Source organism: Notamacropus eugenii, chromosome 2, assembly GCF_028372415.1.
Source record: "Notamacropus eugenii isolate mMacEug1 chromosome 2, mMacEug1.pri_v2, whole genome shotgun sequence".
NCBI lineage: Eukaryota > Metazoa > Chordata > Mammalia > Diprotodontia > Macropodidae > Notamacropus > Notamacropus eugenii.
The window spans coordinates 103,784,497-103,795,179 of record NC_092873.1 but is presented as its reverse complement, the minus strand read 5'-3'; positions in this window follow the sequence as shown (position 1 = coordinate 103,795,179).

Here is a 10,683-nt window from a genome sequence, read left to right as displayed (position 1 = left end):
GATTAGTCTCGTATTCCACAAAATCTGCTAAGATGTTTTTAACTAAGATGATCTATGTTTCCATTGTATTTCCAAGTTGGCCAGATCAGAAAAACAAGGAAAAGTCTCACAGTTTTGCTTGTTTGTTTCCCTAGCTGCAGCCCTTAGAAGTCTCTGGCTACCTGCATTTTAAATCTTACAAGACAACAGACTTGTTCACAGCACACATGATAGGGACACATGCTGACAGACAATTAACTGCAGGATAAATACAAACAGAGTTCACAATGAACAACAAAGAGTTGGGGAATTAGAACGTTGTTAGAAAGCCTCATCGTGAATTGGCTATTATTATTCCAAGGGAAGGAGGTGGCCAGGATTCAAGATCTGACAGAACACAGATGGATCCTGCAAACCTTTGTTCAGAGCACCTCTAGGGTGATTGGAGGTGGGGAGCCCTGAAGTTTCTATCTTAGACTAACTATTTTAGGAGATAGACCCCCATATAGTTTCACACTTCTGGTCTGTAGGTGGATTGTAACTATCCTCCTCAAGACCAGAGCCCTTAAGGGAAAGTGAGGAGGGGGAAGGAGAAGGAGGAAGTAATGGAGGCTGAACAAAGTGGTCCTCCTCAGGGGCTTGAGCAGGTAAAAGAAGGCAGGGAGAGAGGAGGTAACAGCAACGCATAGTCATCCTCCCCAGATCAAAGCATTTAAGGGAAGGGAGAGGAATAAAAGACATGAGGAATAGGGCAGAGGGAGTGAAAGGAAAGTACATGCTGCAGTCCTTAGGGTAAAGGGAGTTAGTTGGTAGCCTAGCTGGTGCTGAAGCAGCTTTGGGAGCCTTAAGGAAAGAGGTTCCTGCTTTTTGTTCTTTGTTCTCAGCCATTCCATTGAACCCAAGATGAAAACATTTAGACTGCTGTCTAGATGTTTTGGTGGCCTTTAAACATAATTTGGTTTTAAGATAAAGTAACGTTGACAGGTCTGAAAGGGCCCTATCATGACTAACGTAATTTAGGGCTATCTTTAGTTAATTGCCCTTAGTGCTAGCAATACTTGCACTAATTTTTCTAGGATCAATAGTCAAAGGAGATCTAAATAATGCAAACTGATTTAATGGGAATTGGTTCCCACCCCAAAACTAACGTAAAGGGAATTTGGGGACTTCCACCAAAATGGTGGGCATACTTTGGAAAATGGGAATAGGAGAACTGACTTGACCCCTGCAAGATTTAAGATTTCAGAAAAAAATGAATCCTGAGATGGCTAAGTCTTTCGGCATTGGCAAGGTGGGGAACTATTCTTTCCCAGTCAATCAGTTCCAATCCAAGTCACAGCATTGTAACTGTTGACCTTAAAGTTTGGATAAAAAAGGCACACAGGCTAAATGCGTAGTGTTTATTCCCTTAAAGCTAGTTGTTTCATGGCCATGGAGCTAGAAGGAAACCTCTGATTGAATGTTACAGGAATGACCAGGTTTATCTGTTTTAGGACAATCCCAGTATGTCTGTGTCCCTCAGGTTTATGTTGTCTATATACGTTTAACTATTCCATGGGAAAGGAATTTTCTTAATTGAATAGGTTGTAAATACAATAAGATAAGAGAGTTGACAAAGTGTCAATTGAAATTACAATCCAGGATATCTGCGTTTTCTTTACCACTAACATGCAATAACATGGCATATGTCCTCAAAATATCAAGATATGGACAACAGTTCCATTATTCAAGAAAAGTGTCTCAGGTTAAGGGTCTCACAAAGTATGCTAAGTCCACCCCATCTGACCTTGTTGACACAGGAAGAGGTATTCTCTGAGTTTACTTCAGAGAACAAAAATACTGTTGGGTCCAGGCTCTTCTTCTGATTGATTCATTCAAGTTCTGGTAATTATTGAAGTCCAAAAATGATATTAAATGTTATTAATGCCTTGGGATGGGGGGAGGGGAATGAGACAAGGCTGTGGAGTTCATTCCCTTTTAGTAGACAAAAGTATTTCACAAGCATCCACCAGTTTATGTAAATGCATCACTTTGGAGGTTCCTGAGAGCAGTAGGAGGGGCTGATATGTTGGAAGAGCAGGGACAATGACAGGTGAGTTTTAATGATCATCTCTCTCAACTCCAATATCTTGAGGGAATTATGGAACTCTTCAATCTGGGAGAAATAGATGATGAGAGTCTGAACTGGGCCTCATAGCTACCTTTTTGCTGCTAAAGTTGATGGCATATAGGCTGTGGGAACAACCTTGGACTCTTCTTGAGCCTCTCCACTTGATCTGGCTTTCACCTGAGGCTATAAGCCTTTCATTGTGGTTATGCCCAAATCTCTGTTCAACTACTTCCCACCCTTAATACCATTTTACAGGCTATTGACCACTCCCATCAAGTCTCTCCCTAGGACCCCTCCCTCCTCCAGACACCCCAGACTACTTGGCCCCCACTGGATTCCCCCCTCAGTCTTTCTGTATGTAAGATCCCTCTTGTTTCCATGAAAGTGCTCAGATTCAATCTGGTTCACTGGTATTATCAATATCAATGCTCAGATTTCTTAAGAATCTGCCCAATATGGAGGATTTTTAATAAGCTGTATTTTTCTTTGGCTGAAAGAAGACTTGTGTCAAATTCATTCAGGATCCATGTGTCACTATTTTGCATTCCCAGCACCTTTAAACCTCAACATTTTTGTTTCCTCACACTGGTAAACAGCTATGTTCACTCTTCTCCAGCCAAAAATGGAAGGTACATACAGCTCCCCCTCTCTCTATCCCTTCTCACCCTCCAAGCACCTTGTAGGTATTTTTTGGGCCTGACCTCTCAGGTTTCATTGTTGAGGTAAGAGAACCATATGTTGAGGTTTGAGGTTCTTGGGACCCCAAAGTACTGACACAAGGGGTACTGCTGAATGAATGTGATTCAAGACTTCTTTCAGCCAAAGTACAACAAAGCTTATTAAAGATTCGCCATATTGGGTTGACTCTTAAGAAGCCTAGCCATTTGCTTGTGTGTTCATCCTTCTTTGCTAAAAAAAAGACCATGCCATCAGAGAAATAATGACATGACTTGCACTTGACTTTGTTTTTGAGTGAGGTAGTTCTGTGCAGGTCACCAGCCTCACTTCTCCTCCAGGGCCATCTGAATCCAGTGACCAGATGTTCATGAGGATGACTGGAGATGACTCAAGTATGAGGCAATTGAGGTTAATTGACTTGCCCAAGGTCACACAGCTAGAAAGCATCAAGTGCCTGGGGTGAGATTTGAACTCAGGTCCTCCTGACTCCTGCACTGGTACTCTATCCACTGGACCACCTAGCTTCCTCAACAGAGACCTGAGCAGAATGATAATGAAAAGCCTATGGGCTTTCTGAGACTGTTGGAACAAATGGGAAGATTAGACTTGAGTAAGAAAGGCCAGATTAAGTGGGAAGATTCAAGAGGAGCTCAAGGAGGTTCCCAGAGTCTGAACCTCATCAGTTCTAACATTTACTCAAGTAAATTTTACTTCTGTGTCCATTCCTTAAAAACTTCTTTGAAAGAGAGGGCTTTTGAATCTATCAGATGAAGTGAGGGAGACTTCTGGAAATTTATCCAGTGGTACCAAGTGCCCTCTTTTCTACTGGAGAGTTCAAAAGCTTTATCTCTGCAGTGTCTCTTTTTCAGATCAGCGCATTTTTCCCAATTTGCCTTAGTGCCAAATAATATAGCAAATTCTGACATGTCTTAAACATCCAATTAGGAGTGACATGTTTCACTTAAAATATGACCAGAATAACTACTTTTTGGTTATTTCCCATTATACAAAAACCTTTCTCTTTTAGGTGCAGCATGACATAACTAAAATGCTAGTTGGTCTGCCTCCCTGATATGAGGGAAAATTTCCCTGATTTCTTCTTGTCTTTCTCTCCACCTTCACAATCTGACCAAGGTTAGAAAGTAGAAAGAGAGAGAGAAATTTACCAACAATTTCCAAAACTTTTATACTTTCCTTAAACTAAATAATATAAGATTAGTTTCTCTCTTTCTTTCTCCCATTATCCTCCCTGATGCTGCAGTCATCAGAGAGAAGGGATGAGGGGGAAGGAAAGAGAAAACATGGGAAAGAGATTAACGCACAAACACACTCATACAGAATATATAGAGACAGAATACATATACAGACCATAAAGAATTCAGAAACTGAGAAAAGACTGTCAGAAATCCTTTGCACAAATTAGACCTTTGGATTGATTTCTTTTACTTTGTTCCAAATATCCTTTATAAAATTCAAATTTTCACACTAAGTAATCTCCTCCTTCAAGGGTGGTTTTGTCTAAATTGCACCAATTAGTGGGACATAGGGCTGTCTGACAAATGCTGTCTAAAAGAGACTGAATGTAAGGATTACTTGATCCATAATTGATTGCCCCTTGTTTTAATTTCTTTAAAAATTTAAAATCCAGAGGAGTGAATTCTCTTGCAACTCTTCCTGAATTATTGAGATCTGGGGTTTATCTCAATGGCAATACTAACTTCATTTCCAAAGGTATCTTTTCTAAAAGTGACAGATGACTTTTAGGAGGCTGAGGTGGTATAGGCAGAAGATGATCCTTGGATAAAGGGCCTGCTGGTCTTCTCCTTTCTGGAGGAGTAGAGGATGGCAGTAGCTCTGTGGAAGCTGAGGGTTCCAGGGATGCTGAGGCTTCCTCTGGCCAGAAGTCCACCTCTTCTCCCCCTTCCTCCTTCTCTGCGTCCACCCCTACCTGAGCGTCTTTGTCCTTAAAATGTATCTGTCCCATTGTTAACCTTACTTTTCCTGTTTACCTGTCAGCTCTGATTCCTTATGAACAGAATCTGTTTTTTCATTCTGTAACGCAGTGAGTTTTCCCCGTAAGCCTGAAATGTTGCTGAAGTAACATTGTGCCTGCGTGAACCCTCAGATAAAGTGAAATGCCCCCAAAGAGGCTCTCAAAGCTTCCCCTTAGTTGCTTTGTCGCAACATGGAGCTCCTTCCAAAGGGGGACGCTGTCACCAAAAGACGAGTCTCGTTCCTGGGTCAGATCCCTATTCCAGGTGCCATATGTGGTGGATGGCCAGCATCCCCACATGGCTCAATGAGGTGGTGAAGAAGAAAGACACAGGTAGGCAAGCAAAGATAAGACAATTGTGTTTATTGATCTGAGGGTCCAGGTTTTTTAAAAAAAGAAACTGCAAGTCTACATGACAATTTACTAGTCTCCCATCCTAGTAATTTTAAACTAGTAACATTAACGAATGTTAGCCCAGAGGGCATCCATCTATTTTACATATCCCTTGTATTCTGTAGTTCTCTTGTTTATCTCATGGGAACAACAACATCAGGGGAGTATAGAGAGCAATGCCGGATGATAATGAGCACAGTCTCAGAGAACAGGCTTTCCAGAAGTTCTAGCCTGGACTCAACACCACACTCCATCCTATCCCTCAACAAAACTTATAAGTCTGAGAGTTATAGATTGAGAAAGAAAGGTAGAGCAAAGGAGAAAGACAGAGGTTCAAAGTCAATGAAAGAAAGAGAGAAGACAGAAACAGACATACAGAGAAACAGAGAAGGACAGAGAAAGAGAGAAGTGGAATAGATATGGATAGACAGAGAGCTATGGATAGATAAAAAGAAAATATATTTGATATATCAGTGGATTTGGGACTGTAAGTATCCTTCACAAACTATAGCCCAATATATTTTTTGGTAATAAAAAAGGAATTTCCATCTTTCAGCAACAGCAATTATAAGATTTTGCTAAAATATTCCATTGCCTATTTATGTGAGTGAGCATTTTGTCTTTTTTATAGTTTTAAATCAAAATCCAGAAATAAACTTTATGCAGAACCAATTTTAAGACTGTGTTTATTTGGTGTTGGGCCAAATATTGCAAAATTTTTCCAAATGAAAATTTTATACACACACACATACACACATACATACATACACACTTAAGGATATATGTGTGTATGACTATTATGTTGTGAAAAAACATCTTACATGTTATAACTTATTTAATTAAATACTATTTATATTCAATAACATTTGTAAAATAAAGAAATTTAAAAAGAAATCATGTGGATAACAGAAAGCACGTGAATTCTTACTGAATTATTTTTCTAATTTTTCAGAATGTCTCAGATAAAATATGTACAATTAGTTTATACTTAGAGATTTATAATTTATATCTAGTATTTTTAAAACCATAAGTATAAAAAATTTTACATTTCATTATCATATAATATAACTTTTAATTTACAGCTTTGGGAGCAAAAGTTCCCATGGTAGTTATTGTAAGCACTTAATAAATTTGAGATTATTTTATGTTTTTTTTTTTTTGTAAAATAACCCCAGGCATTCTCAACACATTTTTCTAGTGAATGGGATTAGTGGAGGAAAAAAAAAAAACAATGAAAATCACTGATATAGAGTAAATCCTATAAACCTCCCTGTGGATGAAACAACATGGAGACAATGAGAAAGGGCATGAAAGGGTAGAAGGGAGGTAGAGTCTGAAGAGGGATATTTGATGTACTCTAATCAAATCTAAACTAAAAAATCAAAAAAGTCAAAATGAGTACTGCCATCTCTCATGAAGAAGGAAAGTACAGAAGTTAGGAGATAAAGAGAGGGATTTAAAGAGGAGGAAGAGGAGGAAGAGAAGGGGAGAGAGGCAGAGACAGAGAGATCATAATGCCTCCCAGAGAAGAGAAGAGCAGGAATTTCAGTTAAGAGCCCTGCATAGGGAGAGATATATCCCATAGCATGTGATGTGTCCAATCAAAAATGAGTTGGTTCTTGAGGATAAGATGATCCATGAGAAAACAATAATCCATTGAATAACTTTCCTCTGAGAAGGTAGTCCACTACCTTGCACAGGAGAATGGACATCAGAGTTATTGGGGGCTCAGAGAATCCAAAAGGATGAAAAGGCAAGGACTCAAAGATAACATGACATGGCAAATGAATTAGAAAATTATCTCAAGGAGGCTGAGGAGCAGAATCGGACTGAGGGATTTAGGACATGGGCAAATTTTTCTTTGGGACGAGGCATTTGTCCTCATCAACTTCCCTATGAATTGATACTTTAAGATCAAGGTACAAAAGAAAAGAGGGAAGAAGGGGCAAGAACTATATTGGAAATAAGATCAAAAATTGGTTTGAAGAAGAAACTGAAAGTTGGTGTTTTTGAAGCTTTCATTTCATGAGGAACACAAAGACACCAATGAAGAAATAAATACATATATGGACTAAGAATTAAAGAAAAAAAGTTAAAAATACATATTAAGGAAAGAAACATAAAGTATAGAAAAATTAAAAAAAACTTTTTTACAGATTGGAATACAATTGTTAGAAGAATTTTGAGAGTTAGAGAGGAAGAATTTTGAATTAAATAGTTTAATGAGAGGAGGAAAAGTGAAAAATACATAACCAAATATAAGTAAGAAAGAAAATAAAATTAAAAGTGAAGTGAAAACTTTAAAACTAGGTAAAGGATTGACAGACAGGAAAGGGTGGTTATTAATAATAGGAAAAATTCTTAGAATAGGGTTATTTTAAAGTACTTTAAGCAAAAGTAACTGTACAAAGTATTAATTTAGAAGTGGAATAAAATCCTAACTTAGAAATAAAAATACTGAAGACAAAAATGTAAAGAGCTATTAGTTGAGGTATCAGGGATATATAGCAATGAATTTTGGGGAATCAAAGCAAACAGGAAGAGAATTTGGGGGCACTGAATACCAGCTTCACCCACTTTGCAATTTGACTGAAAGTCAGACCTGCTCCTGTTCAATCTACCAGTCTGTTAGTCAAAAGTCACTATTAATTCATTAAGGGATTATAATGTGCTAGAGATTGTGAAAAATGCTATAGACTCAAAGGAAAAACAAAAACAATTCCAATTCTTTAGCCACAGCTATGTAACAGGGGAATAGTTCCTTGTACTCCCAGTTAGGGCTCTCTGAGGAGTCGATGTTTAATATTTACCTGGAGAGTCCCCAGCAGATAATGACATATTCAGTATCAGCAGTTTCACAATCAGAAAATATAAATCTAACTTTTACAACAAAACATGAACATATTGAGCAATCCAATAAAACTAGATTGAGTGAAAGATTGGATTAGAAAACAAAGCCTTCCAATCTGTTGCTCACAAAAAAAAAAAAAAACTCTACTGAAAAGGAAAAAAAATTGATTAAAAAGATAAAAAAGATAGCATTTCTATAACAATACCAAATAATAATGATAAATACGGATATCCTTGCTTTATCCCTGACATAACTGAAATGTCCTTCCATGCTGTTTCTCGAATACAGATAATGCTAACTCTTTGATTTTAGATAGATACTATTTGCCACACTAAAGAAAGGTTCATTTATACCTATGCTTTTCAATATTAAAAGTATGAACAAAGGAAGATAAGTTGGTGTTTTCTCCAAAGTCTTTTTCTTCACTTTTTTAAAGAAGATGCAGAGGGCCTGAAAGTTTCAACCTTCCCCATCAAACCGAGTTTAAGTCTTTTTGTCCTATCATTTTCACTGCCATGCTTAAACTACTAAGCTCATTTTAACTTTGATGTTACTAGGGAATAAGCTTTGCTTGCTTTCCCCTTACAGGTGGGATTGGAAGAATTTTAATAAAGCTGAGATAATTGGTATCCAGTCATAGATATTATAGAAAGCTTTATGGAATGGGAATAATGTGGAGGGAGTTTTCCTCATCTGTCACAATGGAAACAGCTCAGAAGTTGATGTTGTGGTGGAGAAACCAAGAGGGCTGATCCAGGATGCAGTTTCTTTTGTCTTCATGATTGTACATTAATGAACTGAAAAAAAAAAACCTGCCCTACCCAACCTTCACCAAGCCCTCTCTCACTTCCTCATCTCTGACCCAGGCAGATCTTATTTCCTATTGCTCCTGTTGCTGCTGACAGACACATTTCCTGACCCCAGATTCTCTAGTATCACTTTTTTTTTCCAAGGTGGTTGTCCTGGAATCTATAGACAGGAACTCTTTGATGACACAACAGGAGGCCATGGAATGCCTTTCCAGAAGAAGGAGTCCTCTGGGCTACAACAGAATTATCTTCCAGTCAAGACAACCTTGTAAGTAGAAGGTATGAGATGAAGAATCTTCCAACACTATCCAGCTATCTGCCCTGCAGCATGGCCTGGTCTGACAGCTAAAGTTCCCAATAACTCCATCTTTGGGGTCAAATGTATGATTGACACCTGTCAGAACCTTGAATTTCTTCATGATTTCATCCTGCATGATCTCTGTAGGTGAGTATTTCATGAAGAGCAACTATTTCTAGAGGTTGAGTCTGAGAAAGATGTCACCTAGGAGCATCTGTCAGGGCCAGGGCAGTGACAATGAGAAGACAACTGAACTCTGAATTCCAGGAGAGTGGAAGGATTTCTTAATAGAACCCAGAATTCTAGTCAGGCCCTGTAATAGCTGTGGATATACTGAGCAGGAATTTCCCCCATGTGGTCAAACTACAAACATTTATTAAATAATTACTCCCTGCTCAGCACCATGATTGAGGTTATAAGGCATACAAAGAATAGCACTGTACATAATTCTTGTCCATGCCAAAAAATAATTCAAAAATTAATTAAGTATTTGTGTATGTTACATACAAGAAATTGATACAGGAGTCAAAAGAAGGTTCAAAGAAATGATATTCCCATGGCTTGGGGAGATTTTTCTTAGATTTGAACTGAGTAAAGGAATGATTTTCTCCCAATGGCTTGCTGTATAATCTTGGTCTAGGAGCTCAAATTCTTTGGGATTCAGTGCTCTAAACTATAAAAAAAGTGGTTGGAGAGAGGATATACCAAATGACTGCTGGGGTCCTTTTTGGCCTTCAACTGCATTTTAATTCTCAAGACCTAACCAAAGGTTTAGAGCCTGGAAAGTCCAGGAAGAAAGTGATCAGACCATGCCCCAGGTCAGAACATTTGAGCTCATTGAGTATTTGAAGTTCCCTCGTCTGAGCTGCTCCCGTGATTTTTGAAGAAGGCAATTCCCAGAGAAGCAGTAGCAGGACTCCAGACCATGACCACCCACTGCCTTGATATTCTCTTGAGAAATGTGTAGTCTAATAAGCAAAGCTGTAAGAATGAATATCTAAAGAAAGAACTACTAGGTGCTGAGAATCCAACTCAGAAGACAACTCCTAAATAGATAGAAGAAGAAAGATCCTTGGTGTTTTGGGGGCAGATCAGTTGTAATACCTATAAGAAATGATGTAATAATTCTTTAAAGCATTTTTAAAAAGATCTTAAGGTAACATTGTAAAGGAAAGAGTAGTGTTAAAGAAAATAATTAGAAAGGAATAGAGATTAGGAGGAAAACATGGAGAATTAACTGCTTAGCACAAGAGATTCAAAGACCCAAATAACTTCTTCAGGGCATTGGCAATATCTCTTGATGTTTGATCTGACAAATTGTTGAAGTGGTCAAGGATCTTAAAAAAATGACCTAAGTGCCCAGTTGTTGAGTTGTAAAGTTGAAAAATCTATAATCACTTAATTAATCTGCTAATATCGCTATACCCCTGAATGCTGATCTGTCTAAACAGCAATAATTCAGCATGAGAAATTGATGATCTATGGCTGCTTCTTACTATTCAAGGTACATGGCTTACCAGAAATTTTTCTGTATCCTGCCTGGCAGAAAATTAGGGTGCACTGGAACCTTTC